Raw genomic sequence first — 17,109 nt, 5'->3', positions numbered from 1 at the left:
GTCCCATCGGTGTATGAATGTGATAAAGCTCTGATTAGTCTCTTTAGAATGATTTGTTCAATTAGCTTTGTAGAGATCTAGTAGAGTGCTGTATGAATGGGTAATGAGGACACAGATTGTAGTGTAAAGTGCTTTGAGTATCTTGAAATAAGATAGAAAGGCGCTATACAAGTACAGTCCATTTACCATTTACACCCCCCCCCCACACACACACACACACTCACTTTTACTATGAAACATTAGTTCAGATGGCACAGTTTCTCTTTCTTTGTGACCGAATCCATTCCACTTGATTAATAGGAGAATACTCAGGCCACTAAAACTCCACTCGGTTTTCCTGGTTACCTCCAATTCTAAACACAGAGCAGAAACTGTGCAGGCAGCAGCTACTGAGTCTCCTGTCTCGGCAGAAAACATGCACAGGTGGAGGAGATGGAGACACCTCTGTGTTGCTCACTTGCCAGCTTGGGGGGGGGGGGGGGGTTGATCATAAACACATGGTTAGGAAGATGCTTGAGAGAAGTGGAGCGCTACATCTGTAGCATCTAAATAGTTAGTTGTTTAATTTACTGTACTATATTATTTGCAAACTTTCAAATAGTATTATCACCTAAATTTAAGTTTATGTTGGTTGATATGATAATTCGTTTAAGAATATGTTGACCTTAGGAGGTATGATTGTAGATATTTGTATATGTTTATATGTATCATTGTAATTTGAGATTGTCATTTGTTGTTCTATTTGTGTTCTTTTGTTCTGTATGTTCAGTAGTTCAATAAAGTAAAAAAACAAACAAAAAAAAACCATCTGTAGCATCTTAGCTTAGCAGTAACTGTGACGCTGTAAGACGCTGCAGGTGTAAGAGACGCTGTGTGTTCAGGTGCATTAAAGTTGAAATGTCTTTAAAACCCCACACATTATTGTCCTCAAGCTTAATGAGAAACATCATTTAGATGAGTAATGTTGAACACAAGTAAAAAAGTCTAGTGCTGATGTTTTTTTATTTCTCTAGAAAGACAAAAAGTGCCGATCTGATGCTCTGATTAAAGTGATAAAATGATTAAAGTGTATTAAAGTTAAAATATCTTTAAAACTCACAGCTGAATTCACACAAATGTGGTAAGAAATATACTTTAGTTTAAATATGTGGAATTAAAGGAAATCTAGGTAAAATGCTGCTTTTTTTTTGTACATTAGTGTACACTTTTTTAAGCACGCACACACACACACACACATCATTGTGTCCCCCCCACATTACGGATGCTTCTGACGCCCTTGCCCCCGTTGACTCCTCCCAGGCAGGCAGCCACAACCAAAATGGTTCAAGACATCAAAGTTCATGCTCAATCATCCAGGTACAAAATCTAATAATGGTCATTCAGGTCATCTGGGCAGTTTATTTTTTATGCAATACCATTGTCCTCTTGGGACAATGGTATTGCTTGAGTTTATTCTGATTGTGACTCTGAAGCAGCTATGTCATGATAACTGTAAAAGACACATAAGCTGCACAGGGGCAGCAGACAACAGTCACATCCCATCAAGTTATCTGATAATGCTGCTGTAGGTGACGGCTGTCTGGAGAGCCTCTGTCCGGTGGGAACAAACACCTCGTTCCCAGCAAACTCTCACTTTGCACACAGACCTCTTCCTAAAGCTTACACACACATACCCCCCCCCCCCCCAACCCACCCACACACACACACAGAGTCAGAGAGGCTGATATTCGTCACTTGTGCTCTGTAATTTGTGTGTGATGGGAAACACCTTGCTGCCGAGCCAAGAGGGAGGAATTTTCTCTTTACTTCACACAAGTCTGTAAACTGCCTATCATTTTGACCGACAGCTTGGAAATGTCTGCATGACTCAAAATGTCTGAGGTGCAATTTGCCGTATAAACAAATGTCAGAACCAGACAGCAGCTGGCTTGTTGGGTAACAAAGCTCAGAAAATCCGAGGAAGTAACAGATGGGTCATCAGTGTTATCAGTGTGTTTTCATTTATCGCTCCGTCGAACTGATAATAAAATCTCCTTTCTTGGGAAGTGTTTTCCTTGTAATGGAAAATGGAGCTAAATTATTATTATTTTTTACCTAAGTGGCAATTTTAGTGTCATAAAATGCCTTTTGGAAGAGGTAGACATACTGTATACATGTGAGAGACTCTGAGGGGCTAAAAGGAACCGGCTGAGTAGTGACCTTGTATTGTGCTTTGGGATTTGGCTGCACAATGACTGAGAACATGCTGCCTGGTGGCTCTTATCATTCCTGTCTGTCAAAGACGAGAACACTCGTGGCCTGTGGGGGTGGCTGCCTGAAATTCTCTAAAGAGGTCCTCTGTTGGCTCGGACTGTTCAGGTCAGAGGTCACGTCGATTCTGGCCACATGCCATGTAGACAAGAGCTGTGATGATAGATGTTATAAAATAGCAACTGTGCTACTGTATTCCACTCTCACACATCCTCTATACCCTTCCTGTCCTGTTTTAATAGTGTGGGAGTGGGAGCCTTTCACCAGCAGTCAACTAGAGCAAGGCAGGGTACATCCTGGATTGGTTTGTCTTGGGGTCACACAAAGAAAACCGACATTCCACTCAAGCCTCAAACTGGATTACTTGAAGAAAACCCACACAAGTACAAGTAGAACATGCCAATCCACACACAAAGATCCTCGCTGAGATTTGAACCTAGGACCTTATTGCAGTGAAGCAACATACTACTGCTCCCATGTGACACCCCAGTATCAGAAACAATCCAACAAATCAGTGACTTATTACATCTGGTTGATAATTAGGGATGGGGCTGATTCGATCCAGTATCCGTATTGGCCTCCGATACCAGCATAATTTACGTATCGGATTTTTCCGATCCAACCGGCCGATAAGACCCGCCTCACATTCAGGAAATCCATTTCATAGTTTGCAACCAGCTACAACGTGAGGACTGAGTTAGCAGCACTGTGGCTAACAGCTAACAAACTTTTCATTTAAACATGTCCGCTGTGTGAAAATATTTTACACTAGAAACACCACAAAACAAGACAGCAACGTGCAATGTCTGCAGAGCCATAGCATCACATTAAACCGTGGTAAAGTTAGTTTTATGATGGACATTTGAGCTCCGGGGCTTCAGTGATCTATTATTTTCGTTCCGTTCGGAGAAGGCAGTCTGATTTTGGTCAGCCACGCTCAGTCTAACCCGCTCAGTCTGTCCGTGTCGGAGGAGGGGCAGACTGAGCATGGCTGACTGAAATCAGATTGTCTTCTCCAGACGGAACGGAAATAACAGACCACTGAAGCCCCAGAGCGCGAATGTTTACCGAGAAGTTGCTAAACTTCATTGTAATTAATGATCAACCACTATCAGTTGTAGAAAACGAAGGATTTCGCAGCTTGATACTTGCAGCCAAGATATAGTTTACTCTCCAGGAGATATTTATCAGTACAATTAGTAGACATTCATAAAAAAGCCTAAAAATTGAAAATTACAATACAATTATATTAAAAAAAAAAGAAACAAAAACAGCTACATTATAAAGCGATTTAAAATACTAAAAATAGAAACATGGTTGTGTTGGTTTATGCCATGAACTTAGCAGATGTTTAAAGCCATCTAATCACTTTTTGATTCACTTTAAAGCTAAGAATAAAAAAAACATTTTGTGTTAGCAAGATTTAATTCTAACTTTGAAACTTATCCAACATTAATAAAACTTACCTCATGTTGCCTTTTTGGACATGCATACATATTTGTACAAATTGTCCTTGGCTATATAGAGGATATTATTACAGCCTCATATAAAATCAATAATGATGATGATATCGGAACGGTATCGGTATCGGCTGATATCCAGACTTACGTATCGGGATCAAATTGGAAGTTACAAAATGTGGATCGGTGCATCCCTATTGATAATGGAATGGGACATTTATGGAAGGTGTGAAAGTCCTTCTTAATTTTTTTTTTTATTCAATGTGTCTTAAAAAAACACAATCAGGATATACAAGTTTACAGATGAAGTCCTGCATCAGTCCCCCTGAAGCCCTGGGACATATTGTGATCTGCAGTGAGAGAAGGGAGCAGGTGGAAGAGACCCTGGAGAGGTGGAGGAATGAAAGTCAGCAAATGTGCGACAGAGACAGTGCAAAAAAGAGGGAGACAGGTGTCAAAGTGAAGCTGCAGAACAGAAATGTACTGAAGGTGGATGAATTTAAGTTTTAAAATTATTTCATTTTTCTTCTTTCGGCTGCTCACTTCACCACTCGCTCCCCACGAGATCGGATGCTTCTCTCCCTCCCTCTCCGCTTTGCTTTGCTGCTCTGTCTGTCTGTGAAATTGCTGTGAGACTCTCTAGCATTTCTTCCGAACCATAATTATGGACTTGTTTTGACCAGTTGGTCCCTCATCTCAATTTACAACATTTATTCGAAGAGAAGACAGGCTTTGGGCGAGCCGATTTACCCTGTTGGCACGTACGCAGCTGGATATCTCATCGACTGGAAAACTTGATGATGTGTCTATCTCTGCTGCTATCTGTGGATTTTAAGGACGCATATTTAATTGGATTTTCGATAACTGGTTCCTGCTTTTTGGATTCAGCTGGTGCTGGTTTTATCTACAAACAAGGAAGTTGTCAGCAGCAAATTTGGACCCGATCACTCTGCTTGCCTTTATGATGGCTTGGTTCATGTCTGGAGTACCCGGACTCAAATGCTTTGGGCTGAATAGATCAGATCTTGGGGATTTTTACTCAGACACGTTTCCATCGGTGTTGGCCATGTTAATTTGGACATTTCGGAACCGAGTGGACCAACACAGACTCAAGGTTGATGTCAGTAAGTTAAGCCTGTCCCAAAACAACTGTGTGTTTATCTAAATTTTGGTCGCCTTGGTGTCCTTGAAGGTCATCTTATCTAAAGTCGCCTGGAGAAAATGTGATCTGACGCTCACCACCCCCTCCCTGAGGAATGTCCAACTGATAACCAGATGAAACCCCGCTGAAAAAACTTTATGTCATCATTTCAGGACTCTGGATTCTTATAGAGGTTATCCTTGGCCATTTCTCGACATACCTCGAGAATGTTTATGGATCTCACCGGAGGACATTGACTGATTACAGTGACCTCGAGAGCATCTGTAGGCGTTGTTGACCGGTCTCATCTCTTCCTTCTTCCTGCGCTGCAGAATGTCTACGTAAATATGTGCTTGTTTGTGCAAAGTGTTTTTTCAATATTAGGGTTTTTTTCTCAGCCAAGAAAAAAGTCTGATAGGAATTTTTTTCGCCTCCAATTTCCTACATGTGTCCAGTTAACCACTGTTTTTTGTCTGTCCAAACAGGTCTCACTTGTAAATGAGTCTTCGAGGCTCAATGTGATTTATCTGTTTAAATAAAGGTTGAATGAATGCTCCCTTCTTCAGTGGTCAACACCTGAAGAACTTGTGCGAAGACTTGGCAACTGTTTTTATGCTGGATGCCCTTCCTGACACAACCACAGACCACTGAGCTACCACAGCTCTCTGTGTGGAGCAGAGAGCTGATATCTAGGACACCCGGGGGAGCAGATGGTGGGGGTTGAGGGCCTTGCTCAGGGGTCCAGAGTGGGACAAATGTGAGTGGAGTCAGGTGTGGGTGTTTTTCCTTTCCCACCCACATTTTGATGTTGTTGGTTCGGGGAGTTGAACTGGCGACCTTCCAATTACGGGCCAATCTTCTCTAACCTCTGCACCACCAGGAGTGAACCATTTAAAGAAATTTGCAGGGCACAAGAGAGGTGAAGAAGAGAGAGCGGCTAAGTGGACAGAAGGATTGCCGCAAAAACTGGTAAGACGTTTACAGGACGAGACCTGTTCCGATGTTTGGTTTGGAGACTGTGGCAATAAGAAAAGACAGAGGGAGATGGTTCAGACATGCAGAGGACGTAAAGTAGACATGTTCGACAAAGGATGATAACTATGAAGCTGTTAGAGAGAAGGAGAAGAGAAAGACCACAGAAAGTTCAGAGACATAGTGAAGAAAAACAGAGTTGGTGTGATTGACAAGGATGCGAGGGAACTGTGAAAACTACTACAGGGAACAGTTGAGTCTAAAAAAAGATCAGTAGCTGAATTTAAACAGAGCAACTTTCTTGCATCATTGATTAAAAGTAAAAACTTCATCCTAAACATCTAATTTGCTTCACCCATATTTTTTGTTGTTGTTGTTGTTTGTTTCTTTTTAAATCTTAATATGTAACAAGCAGTATGCCAATATCCCAGTCACCGAGGGATTTGAATAGAGAATGTTTTGTAGTTTACAAGATGAGTGTTTTTCTGGACTGGAATAGACAGGAAATGTAAGTAAACCTTAATGTTTTTTTGATATGAGGTATTCAAGTGTGTAGACATTACACTATGGAGAAGAGTAAAGGAACTTTGTGTTTTGCCTGTTCGAGGCAGCGCAGAGTGATGAATCCTGACGAGTGGAGGGAGACATTCTATTGACCACTAGGCACAATGGTGGAGGCAAGGGGTGGTCAGTGGTGGCCTTGGCCACCATAGTTTAATCTTTGGCCACCCCAATCATTTGAGAAAACTATACTTTTAATCAATATAAAAATTAAAAAGCATAGTTTTTTCAAATGATTGGGGTGACCTATTTACATTTATATATGATGGTGGCCATCTTGGATTTTGACTTGGCAACCCAATTTTTGATAGTTACCTTTCATATACCAGGATGCTGCCCCACACAAAAATGTAAGTCAGGATGTTGCTTATTTTTCAAGTCATCCAGCCCACAAGGTTAATATATATACATTTATGGCAGCAACCATCTTGGATTTTGATGTGGCAATCTAATATTTGAACATAATATTTCCCACACATACAGTAAATTCAACCACACACCAAAATGGACCTCATTTGTTTTTGAAGTTGCCATGCTCACAACATGCACAGATGGACAAACAAACAGACAGACGGATTGACTGAAAGACAGCGAGTACTTCCAATTCCCACTTTTCACACTGTGACAGTGGACAAAAAGACACATGTAAGTAATTACTTTTACATTTAGGTACACAGTGCCATTTATACCTCTCCATGTTCTGCAAAGGGATTTACCAAGATTCTCATTCACTCATTCATACTAATCGTAGTTACTAATAAATATTTTACATCATATGGAAACCTTTTGTGTCTCATTCATACATATTAGAAACAATGGAAGGGGTTCAGTAACTTGCCAAATGACACTTTGGCAAATTCAACAAGAGGTGGGGATCAAACCCACTAACATCCGATTAAAAGACAACTTTCCTTCCACTGGGCCAAACCGCTCTCTCTGATTTAATCTTAGCTATTTAGTCTTAACACTATGAATTATGCAAATGTTGTTGAACACTTTGGAAATTTTTCTTCACAGACATTTTTCAGGGATCCGGACTTCCTGTCCAACATCAGATGCAGTTCTGTAGAAAAACGTTAGGGCAAAGAAACTGATGATCTGACAGTCATGGCCACTTTATATGGAAGGAGACAAAAAAAAACCCAGTTTGATAGCTGGTTTTGGCTACATTCAAGCATTTTCTGCGTTCATAGGACCAGAGCAGTTTTTGTATTTGTATTAAAATGAAAAGACTCCTAAATTGTCTTTGTTGATTGTGGGCAGCTGTAGATGAGTTATCCTCCAATGGGAAAGCTGGAGGTTTGATTCCACCAGCAGTCACATGCTGAAGTGTCCCTGGGCAAGACACTGAACCCCTCATTGCCTCCGATGTGTGACCCATCAGTGTATGAATGTGATAAAGCACTGACTAGTCTTTGTACAGATATAGTAGAGTGCTGTATGAATTGGTAAATGAGGACACAGATTGTGTTGTAAAGAGGTTTGAGTATCTTGATAAGATAGAAAGGCGCTATATAAGTGCAGTCCATTGACCATTTTTTAAAGAGGGCACTGGTGCTAAGCATAAAAAATAATTAAATCTGAGACAACGTGGGGAACAGAAGTGTTTAATTGATGTATCATAGCTAAAGATAAATAGAGTAAAAAGTGAAGCTCCCATTTTTCCAAAAAAAGGCATAACATACACTGCTGAAAAAACTGGTTATCTTCAAGTATTTAGAGCATATAGATAATGAACTAATTTCAGGGTACTCTTCCCTTCTTATCAGTTCCAAAGTCTCTTTAAACCCAGTCTTTCCAGGTCATAATTTCTCAGTAAAGTCAACTACCACGAGTCATAGGACTGGCTTCTCCATCAAACCAAAGCAAACAGTGGATCATGGATCAAACGTTACATACCTGTTCCCACTATGCTCCGTTTTAATGAAATTTCCAAGGTGTATTGAAAATGAAGCACAATGTACATAAACAGAGAATGATCAAATGAGATTGCTGTTCAGAGCTTTGATCGGAGGATATCTGTAAAAACCACTGATAGGATCTCCATACCGTTGATTCCATTGTGGTATTATAATTATATTAAAGTTGCTGATGTTTTAACCTGTTTTGATTAGCTTTTGATACGTCGGCTGAAACAGTTAAGATACAGGGCACATAAAAGGCATTTTGTATATGAATAATTTATTTATCTGCTTTTCAATACCTTTTAGGACAGAAGTGCCCAATCTTGGTCCTTGAGGGCAACTATCCTACAAGCTTTGAATGTTTTTCTGCTCCTAGACACCTGATTTGAATCGATGGGTGATTAACAGGTTCCTGCAAAACATAAAGAGGTGATTCAACCATTGAATCAGGTGTACTGGAGTAGGGAAACAAATAAAACATGCAGGACAGTCAACACTACTGTTCAAAGACCTGTACTCAGTGACACTTAATCCCCGCACTAAACTCTCTTTCAATGTGGCAACATTTACTGTCTCTCCAGTTAAAATGGCTACATGTGATTTAGAAAGAACCCCAGAAACTTTAAAACAAAAAAAGAAAACGAACAAGTCCCAGATCATTTAATTTACACATGTTGAATAATCGCAGGCTACGTTCACACTGCAGGCAAACGTGGCACAAATCCAACATTTTTGCAACTAATATTGGATATTTTCACAAAAGTCTGAATGAGACAAATCTGATTTTTTTTCCAATCTGACTCAGGTGTTTTCATATGTGGAATCTGATCCATATCTGATGTTTTTCAGAGCGACCTCGGTCTGAACGGTCACCTCATGTTTCATCTGACTTTTACATCAGCAAAGTAGGGGTGAGGGGATCGATCCAAGTAATGATAACAACTTAATAATAATAATGACCACTTCCTGTGAGGAAACTATTCTTTTGAGTTATTATATTGCTTAAAAGTATAGTTTCCGCAAATTATTGTTGTAGGTGAATATTAATGCATTAATATTGGCATTGGCCACCCTCTGGCTCTGCCATTGCACCTGCTGGTGGGTAAAATTACTCCCTCCACTCTCCAGGATGTAGAATTCCAGCTCTTTTTGCAGGTTCCTGAGTCCAGGGTGGCACCAATGAGCAGAAGCTGTGGTTCATCCCCCTAAAAGCTCCAGCAGTATAAAAGGCTGCAGAAGAGCTCCTTTCCCTGCTGGAGCATTGCATACCAACCAGTATTTTGCTATGAGCCTCTTAGTGCTTACTTAAACTAAGAAAATAACTTACCTTGTGTTCTCCTCATATTTCTACTAAAACCTGCCTCCTGAGCCTCCAGTCCTGGACCCTTCGTTGTCCACTGTGAATCCTGAATACCAGTACCCACCAGTGGATCCTTGCAACCTTCCTCGCGGCTCACCTTCAGCTGCTGCACCGTCATCCAACCACTTGTCCACCTACTTACCTCTACGCTCCTCCTGCGCTCCTCGACCCTGGACCGTACCTACTTGGAATCCTCTGCTATCCTCTCAATGCTGCAACCCACCTACCTTCCAGAAAGAACTAGACAGCTTGTTCTTTACCTGCCATTCCCTTTATACAGTCATCCTTACTCTTCTCCTCCTTCCCCAGGTTCCCCTGTTGTACATAATATAAATACCACTTCACAGTAAATAAAATCACTTTAATATACTGGGAGTTTTGAGTGTGTTTCCTCAGTCGATCTTCTCTGAGTTCACCAATAATTGTCATACAATATATCTTGGTGGACTCGCATCTCTTTTAAGCTTCACATGGAAAACCTAGAAAGGAAATTGAAAGTTAAACTGTGTTTCTTTTTCAGAAATAGATCCTGTCTAACTCTGAATGCTAGGAAACGCCTTGTAACTGCAACTTTCCTTTCCTCCATTGACTACGGTGACATTATTTACATGAACACTCCTACAAGCACCCTGCAGATGTTGGATGCTGTCTATCACGGTTCATTAAGATTCATAATTGGCTGTAACTACCATACCCATTATTGCACTGTGTATTCACTGGTTAACTGGTCATCATTAACTTCACGCAGACTCTCTCACTGGTACATTTTCATCTTTAAATCACTTCTTGGTCTGTTGCCTTCATACATCTCCTCCTACATGTCACTATGTGAGTGCAGCTACAGCGTGTGCTCTCAGGACATTATTACCTGCAGTGTTCCCTTAGTGAGAACTGAACTAGGCAAAAGGGCCTTCTCCTACTCCGCTCCTGTTTCCTAGAATATCTTACAAAAAGATCTGAAGCTCTCGACCTTGACCTCTCTAAGTGGCTTTAAACATCTATTAAATTCCTGGCAAAAACCAATTCAGACATGTTCCTGTTTTTATTTTTCTACACCGCCTTATAATCTAGCTGGTTTTTTTTTCTACTTTTTTTGCCATATTATTTTAATTTGTTAAAAAAAAAATTGTATGCCTTTTTTATGATTGTCTATTGTTGTCGTTGTTATCCATTGTTGTCATCACTCTTTGTTAAGAAATCAGGTCTCTCTTGTAAATGTGTCATCGAGGCTCAATGGGATTAACCTGTCAAAATAAAGGTTGAATGAATACAGGATCTGTCACTGCGTTGCCTCAGACAAGCAAAAGAACAAAAATAAAATCCCTTTACATTTATGCAAACGTCTACCCACTTGAATATCTTGCACCAAAAAAATTAAGGTTTACTTACATTCCCTGTCCAGTTCCAGTCCAGAAAAACACTCATCTCAAAAACTACAAACATTCACTATTTAAGTTCCCAGGGAGCATCAGTGTACCACTTGTTTATATTGTAACGTTTTTAGCAGCTGAATAATTTTCTGCATTATCTAGTTTCTATAACCGGACTTAAATGGAAGAGTGGTGGTGCTGAGGTTACAGAAGGTGGGCCTGTGATCGTGATTGGAACGTCACCGGTTTGACTCCCCAGACTAACAACATCAAAATGTGATTTGAAAAGGTGAGACACCCACACCTGCCTCCAGTGGTGGGATGTAACTAAGTTCAAGTACTTTGTTACTGTACTTAAGTACATTTTTCATGTATCTGTACTTTACTTAAGTAGAGTTAAACATGGGTACTTTCAACTTTTACTCCACTACATTTTACATTAAGTATCTGTATTTTCTACTACACTACATTTCTATAATGCGTTGAGTTACAAGTTACATTCATGTTGTGCTTTTTTGATTTGTTCGTTAGTTTGAAAGTAACCAAAGGTGAGAGGGGAGTTGGTCCATTGAATCACTGCAAAGTGGGCAGGTAATGTTAAACCTGCCTTCAAGAAGAGCTGGGCCAAGGGTGTATATTCTGGTATATACATCATGGAGCTGGATGCACCCAAAACACAACTAAACACACCCAAAATGGATTCCACCATGGAGAGTCAGCCAGAAGATACGTGCCCCACATAGATTTATTGAAAGACTATTGAAAGATTATTTAAAGATTATTTAAAAAACTATTGAAAGACATTTGAACGACTATTGAAAGATTATTTGAAGATTATTTAAAAACTATTGAAAGACTTTTGAAAGACTATTGAAAGACTATTCAGTACAGCAGGACAGTTTCTCTCTCCCAGAAGATCCAGACTGGACTAAAAAAAACTTTGAAAACAAACTTCTTCTGAACCTGAACAAGAAATTCTTGCTTCAATATTAAAATGTTCATGATGTTAGGACAGGAGACAAGAGATGTTTCCAAATGTCTTGACACTCGGGTCCAAGTTTTGAAAATGGTGTCAGGAAGTTAAAATATTGTTCACTATTGACCCATTACAAGGTTGACTAGACATTATTTTAACTAGAGTTGATGACAAACTGGAGTTGAAATGATCAGTTATTCCTTTGTTTGTTCTAATGCTCCTTTTTTCAGGCAGACAACTTTTACTTAAATGTGTTTACTGCAGTTAAAATGACACATTGGTTTTACTTTGTGTTAAATAAAAACTGTCAAAGGTATAATCATTCCTCTTTCTTATTTTGCTTAATGACATTTAACTCTGCAGGTCATCCCTGAAATTCTGACACACAGAATCACAAGTCCAATTTGAACTGTGTCACAGAGTGAACACAATAAAAATATGAAATATCTGCAGCATTGTTTATTAAATGACACAACACTATTAATGTATTACAGAAAATATATATACGGTAGGCACTGTAGATCAATGCATTAGGTAATACACTCAGCAAGTACTTTTACTTTTAATACTTAAGTATTTTTAAACGCAAGTTCTTATTTAGTTTTACTCAAGTAAAAATGTTAATGTTGTACTTCTACTTTTACTAAAGTATATTTTTGTCTGTTTATTTGTACTTTTACTTAAGTACAGTGTTTGAGTACATTTTCCATCACTGCCTGCCTCCACCCACATTTGTCCCACTCTGGGCCATTGAGCAAGGCCCTTAATCTCCACCATCTGCTCCCAAACAGGTCTTTCTTGAAAATGAGTAGTCGTGACTCAGTGAGGCTACATGTATAAATAAAGTTTGTATATATAAAAAAAAAATTGATAACAAAGTTGGTTTTAACAAGTTTATAAAACAAAAGTATCTAAAAGAAAAAGGAAACAAGACATCTGAGTGGTAAAGAAATCTGCATCTAAACACGTCCACTTACTTAGAGGGAAGTATTAAAGCCAATTACAGTCTAATTTATGGAAAATCAGGTATCAATCCATCCATCCATCCTTCCATCCATCTATCCATCCATCCATTCATCATCTTTACCCACTTCTTCATTTTCGGGTCACAGGGGTCACTGGTACCCATATCAAGCTATTACTGTGCTAGAGATGGAGAACTCCTGGAGAGGTCTCCAGTCCATCACAGGGACACCTGGACATGTATCCAGTCCATCATAGGGACACACAGAGACAAACGAGATAAACAACCATTCACTCTCTCTCTCACACCTTGGGACAACTTAGAGTCACCAATCAGCCTAACATGCATGTTTTTGCTCTGTAGGAGGAAACCAGAGTACCTGGAGAAAACCCATGCAGCATGGAAAGACCATGGAAACTCCACCCAGAAAGGCCCCCGACCGGGATTTGAAGGGAGATGCAAAACTTGGAGAGCTGGTGCAGGAAGAACAACCTTCACATCAATGTGAAGAAGATGAAGGAGATGGTCATGGATTTCAGAAAGAACAAACACACCTACCCCCACCCCCAACATTCGTTCAACCTTTCTTTATACAGGTTAGTCCCATTGAGCCTCGGGAATCATTTACAAGAGAGACCTGATTTTAACAAAGAATGAAGACAACAGTGGACAACAAAGACAAGAGTAGCCAATCATATAAGAAAGCATACAATTTTAGAAGAACAAGTGAAAGAAAATGGTATAAAAAAATTAAACAAAAATAGCTAGATTGTAAAGCGATGTAGAAAACTAAAAACATTAACATGTCTGCAGTGGTTTTTGCCATGAACTTAGCAGATGTTTGAAGCCACTTAGAGAGGTCAAGGTCAAGAACTTCAAATCTTTTTGCAAGATATTCCAGGATACAGGTGCGGAGTAGGAGAAAGTCCTTTTATTTAGTTCATTCCACACTGAGGGAACACTGCAGGTACTAATGTCCTGAGAACGCACACCGTAGCTGCACTCATGCAGTGACATGTAGGAGGAGATGTATGAAGGCAACATACCAAGAAGTGATTTAAAGATGAAAATGTACCAGTGAGAGAGTCTGTGTGAAGTTAATGATGAACAGTTAACCAGTGAATACAGGGTGCAGTGATGGGTACGGTAGTTACAGCCAGTTATCAATCTTAGCGCACCATGATAGAGAGCGTCCAACATCTGCAAGGTGCTTGTAAGGGCGTTCATGTAAATAATGTTGCCAATGGGGGGAAGAAAAGTTGCATTCACAAGGTGTTTCCTAGCATTCAGATTTAGACAGGATCTATTTCTGAAAAAGAAACCCAGTTTAACTTTCAGTTTCCTTACCACGTTTTCCATGTGGAGCTTAAAGGAGAGATGCAAATTGAACAAGATACCCAAATATTTGTAAGAATGGATAAACTCAATAGAAGCACCATCCGAGGATAAAATTGAAAGACGAATTGCTAAGATCGACTTCCTGTTTGAAAACAACATCCCTTTGATTTTGTCAGCATTTAGGACAAGGTTGAGACAGAACAAATCTGACTGGATGATGTAAATGGACTGTACTTATATAGCGCCTTTCTATCTTATTTCAAGATACTCAAAGCGATTTACTCTACAATCTGTGTCCTCATTTACCCATTCATACAGCACTCTACTAGATCTCTACAAAGCTAATTGAACAAATCATTCTAAAGAGACTAATCAAAGCTTTATCACATTCATACACCGACGGGACACACATCAGAGGCTATGAGGGGTTCAGTGTCTTGCCCAGGGACACTTTGACATGTGACTGCTGGTGGATTCGAACCCCCAACTCTCGTATTGGAGGACGACTGCTCTAACCACTCAGCCACAGCCACCCCAAAAGCAGATTGAAAAAACTGGAAAACCTTAGCAACTGTTTTAGTTCAACAATAATGTACCATCAGCATAGAAATGTAAGGATGGATCAGGGATGGTCTGACCTACATTCCCCATGTAGATTGTGAAAAGGGTGGGTTCTAAGAATGAGCCTTGTGGTACACCATTCTTGACCATTAAATAACTGGAAGAAGTACCATTATGTTGAACACATTGCCTCCGATCTGAGAGATAATTAGTGAACCAACCAATGGTGTGAACTAAGAAACAAACTTCTGAGTGCTTATGGCATAAGATGTTATGATCCACAGTGCCAAAAGCTTTAGACAGGTCTAAGTAAAGTGCAGCACAATAATCCTTAGCATCCAGTGCTTCAACAGTCATTGTTCTATGTTGTTTCCTGAAACCAGATTGACAGGGACATATGATTTTAAATGAGTCCATATACTTGTTGATTTGAGAGTTAATCAGTTTTTTAGAACCTTGGCTTAAATAATGTATTTATTGATCGGCCAATAGTTATATAGTGAGGTGGGGTCACTTCCCTTCAGCAAAGGTAGAACAAAAGCTGTTTTCCAAGCATCTGGAACATAGTTTTGGCTTATGGACAGATTGAAGATGTGAGACACTGATTCTGTGATGGTATAAGCAGCCAGTCTTAAGAAATAAGGTGGAAGGTCATCAGGGCCTGCAGATATTTTAGAGTCTAGAACTTTTAACAACTTGTTAACCTCACTAACTGAAAAGGGTGAAAATTAAAAGGTGTGGTTTACTGAAGATTGACTTGTAGGAGGGATTTGATTTGTAAATGTTTGGCTTAAAGGAGAAGTGGCTGATTTTCCATTAGTAGCTGTGGCAAACAAGGAACTAGAAGCAACAAAACGTTTGTTTGAACAGTTCAGGACCTTGTGCTTATTTGACACAGGAACAGAGTTAACGAGAAGTTGTGATGGGAGGTCAGATGATTGGGAACTGCCAGAGAGAGATTTGATGGCTTTCCAGATTCTTTTAGGGTCATTTAGATCTTTGAAGGTCTGAGATAAGACATAATTACATTTTGCGGCTTTGATGGAAGTTGTACATTCATTCTGCAGCTGTCAAAAATGCAACCAGTCAGTGTCTGAGACAGATTTTCTCATTGCGGCCCAAAGATGATCTCTCCATTGCAGAAGGTCAGCTAGCGCAGGAGTAAACCAGGGGCTGTCTCGTCCCTTTATTCTGAACTGGTGAAAAAGATCATGTTTATTTACAAAATAGATGAAACTATTCTGAAAAAAGTTCCAAGTGGTGTTCACGTCATCAGTTAATAGAATACAAAGCCAATCAAAATGAGACAAGTCCCAAAGGAATGCCTGTTCACAAAAACATTTCAAATTCCTATTTTGAATTAATTTGGACTGAGAACAAGGTAGTTTAATTTCCCTGGTAATTCTGATAACGCAATGATTGCTAATATCATCAGCAAAAACACCCAAACCAGGGAATTTATGGGGCATATTAATATGAAAGAGTTTTCAGGACATCGTTTGTTATGTCTGGTGGGGTGTCGGGATTGGAGTGGGGGGGGCAGCCCACAGTACATAACATCTGGCCTTCATGCAAAGTAAAGTTTACTGCTAGGGATTCATACTGTAGGGATTGTCTTAGCAGAAACCAGTTGAGAATCCACGCTTGCTCTGATGTAAATTGTGACTCCACCTCCCTTTCTCAGAAGGTCAGAGCAATAGATATTAAATCATCAATTGCCACATCTTTATCCAAAATTGATTTGGATAACTAAGTTTCAGAAATGAAAATTACATCAGCGCCTGAAGAACAGACCCAAATCCTCAACATATCAAATTTTCAAGGAAGGCTACGTGCGTTAACGTGCAAAAAATGTAGTCCTTTTTTTTTTTTGTGATGGCCTCCCTTCTCCCCTTACAGCCATCCTCTCCACACCATTATTATGAAATATTTATTATAGTGACTATCTAGTGTAGGTTTTTTTTTTTTTTTTTTAATAGGATAGAAAAAAAGAAAAGACAAAGCAAGACTCCAAAATATAAGAAATATATACAAATAGAGCACACGTCAAAACCCCCGGCCACTGTCTGTTCACCTGCAAAGAACATGACAAAACACAGCAACAAAATACATATGTATAAAGAACTTAAAATATTCATGGTTTTGCAGTAAGTTTCCATAAATATATATACCCATACCTACGCCTATATACATACATACACATGAATATACACTCACATACATATCTATATATCTACATATAAAGCCTACAA

Source organism: Nematolebias whitei, chromosome 17 (genome assembly GCF_014905685.2).
Source record: "Nematolebias whitei isolate Nwh7 chromosome 17, NemWhi1, whole genome shotgun sequence".
Taxonomy (NCBI): domain Eukaryota; kingdom Metazoa; phylum Chordata; class Actinopteri; order Cyprinodontiformes; family Rivulidae; genus Nematolebias; species Nematolebias whitei.
The sequence above is the reverse complement of the archived record's forward strand: the minus strand, read 5'-3'. Positions refer to the sequence as shown.